Raw genomic sequence first — 2,977 nt, 5'->3', positions numbered from 1 at the left:
GTTTATTGATGCAACATCTGTGAAGGAGCGATCGTAGGTTGTCGGCGGCTGAAAAGTTCTGAGGATTATGTGTCCAGACATCACATTTAAGGCCCATGGTTTATGGCCTTATGTCTGACGTTGCACGCATGCTGCAACAGCCAAGCTGAAGCTTTTGTATAGCAGCTGACGTATGAGTTGCCTGAGGGCAAGAAGTCCCACAACTAGAATACTGCAACATAGGAACAGAAGGACATTTACTGTTCCTCCTTAAAGCAGAATGCATCATTTCTGAAACTTAGCACAGCTTTCATTCAGATCATAGTTTTGAAACAGCAATTTCCAGTTAATGAAATCCTGTGCCATTAAGAAAAGTTCATTAAGGTTGCTACCCGTCTTTTTTCCAGACTGTCCAGAAAACATGTTCTTTTGGTAATCTGGAACTGACTTTATAACTGCTGTATTCAGTCTGCCACTGCAAACAGAATACCATACTTTGTAAATCATCATCTACAGACAGCATTTTTTGCACCAGCATTGTTTCAATACAAAGCAGTCGGATCAGAAGATGGTTTAAAAAATAAAAACTACAAAATGATGAACAGATTTGCCAGTAAATGTAACCTAAAATAGGTTGGGAAAGGCAATACAATATGGTGTGTCTTCTACTGGTGGCATCCCTAATAATGGGAAATAGTTTCTAGAACTCTCAAGGGTGCTTGACACACACATGTCATGCTTTTCGACTGTCTTGGCTTTCCCTTCTGTCTCTCTCTCCCTTTATTTTAACCATATTTAGTAACTTCACACATTTTGAGTAAAGCCATGAGTACACATACAGTTACAGAAAACAAATCATTGTAAACATTTTTCATTAACTTCATGCAATACATTATATATATATATATATATATTATTTTTAAACAATCATTCACTCCAATATTAAATACATTGTTCAGTCCTGAACATTATTTTGCATGTATTCTTCCCGTCAATTCCATTTACTTCTGTGTAATTTGCTACATCCCTTTTCTAAATATTCCACCTCCAATTCTTTTACATACTTTACATTATCCAATAGTTCAGTTACAATAGGTTTAGATTTTGATTTCTGGTAATTTTTTTGGGAGCCAATAGGATTAAACTTAGCAATGCCTTACTAAGTTTAGGCAATTCAGATCTTTTTTTTCCCAGCTGAAAAGAATCAGTTCCTTAGTTACAATCATTTGCTCCTACAAAGTACTCTTGCAGATAATTTTTAAAATCTGCAATTTTTATACTCGCAAAAAAAAAAAAATAATTTCCAAATTACCTCTCTTTTTCCCATCAATGACTCCAGCAACTGCTGTCTACCTGAAGGAAAATTATCTGAAATATGCTAGGGGTATAAAAGTATCTCTGTAAACACTTCTATGCAAAAATCTCAAATTTTCTGGACATATCCTTCGGAGCTATATAGATGACCTTCCACTTTTTGTTTGTATACTGCATTTTTATTCTCTCTTCCCAATCTTTCCTAATCCCTTCTGATTGATTCTTAATAGTTATAAAACAACTCTTTGAAAGAGGAATAAGAAAATCCAGAGGATAGTAACTCTCACAAGCAATTGTAGAACCAGAGAACAACTACCCTTGAATAGCTGCTGGCTATATTTTGGCACCAACTAGAAAACCTTTTCCATTTGTTAATATATGATTTTCTAGTAGCAGGCTTTCTTACCTGCTGCACATCCTCAGTAAACAATTAAGAACCTATTTTGCAAGCAGTCAATTGAAGTTGAGTGATATCGGGGTGTCTCAAACACCCTTGTCCTTATGTGAGTAGATCCAGTCTGTGAGGAAGCCTGTTGTAACTGCCCCTGGTCATTTCTAAAAGAAGGGAGAACAATGATTGCCTGGGCAAGAAGGTAATAACCACAATGATCTTACAGAATTAAGTAACTTGGATATCAGTGGAAAGGGTGTAAAAGCATAAAGGAACACTCTTATCCAAGGAAAAGAAAAGACATCTGTCTTCCAGGTCTTCTTGCATGGAATCCTGAAACAGAATCTTGCTAGTTGATTGTTCAGAGAGCAGACAAAGAGGTCTACTTGATGGAAGTCGTAACAGATAGATCAAATCTTGGAAGACCCCCTAATCTGGTTTCCATTTATGAAAATCTGTCCTGGTCCTGCTCTACTTGTCTGCTACATAATTTTGCTCTAACAGAATGTAAGATGTTTGTACAGTGAGATTGTGCTGTGAACCATATCCCAAGCTAATATGACTAGTCTGCAAAGGGGGTACAACCTGGCTCCCCTTGCTTGTTGATGTACCACATGACTGTGGTATGGTCTACAACTACTTGAATAGGTCTTGGTGACCAAAGATGGTTCAGAGAGTTGAATGCCTCGATCAGGGCAAGCATCTCCTTGCAATATATATGTGCTTGCATCTGTTCTTGGTGTCCCATACCCCCTGCACTTTTATCCCTCCTGAAACTGCTCCCCAAGCAACGTCCGAGGCATATGTAGTGACTAGTTTGGGGCAGGGACGGAAAAGGGGGAAACTGGATTTAAGGATATCTGTTGTCTCCTCCAAGTGATTTATCTTCTGACAACTCCAAACACTAGAATTTGAGAAGATAAAGGATGCTCTGCCTAAGGTTTCAGATACCACTTTATCTTCCTCATGGAATCTTGCTGGGGAAATTATTTGAATCATAGATGTCATGAAACCCAAAATCCTGAGGTATTCCCTTGCAGTGGCTGAAGTCTGAGTAGAAAACCTTATAAACAGATCTAAATATAAATATATTTTTCCTGTGGAAGAAAAACTCTCTGAATGAAGGTGCCTAGTTGTCCCAGGAACACAATCCTGTGTGAAGGAGTCAAGAAAGACTTGGATGTCTCTGGCTAACCCCTGGTCCATAGTGGCAGTAGGTGCTATACCAGAGGGATGCAGGGTAAAAGATGAGTGGTCAGAGGGACAACACATGACCACAGCAGAGTTACCCAA

Source organism: Protopterus annectens, chromosome 5.part0 (genome assembly GCF_019279795.1).
Source record: "Protopterus annectens isolate FY-2018-M chromosome 5.part0, PAN1.0, whole genome shotgun sequence".
In the NCBI taxonomy this organism is placed as follows: domain Eukaryota; kingdom Metazoa; phylum Chordata; order Ceratodontiformes; family Protopteridae; genus Protopterus; species Protopterus annectens.
This window is presented reverse-complemented; position numbering follows the sequence as displayed.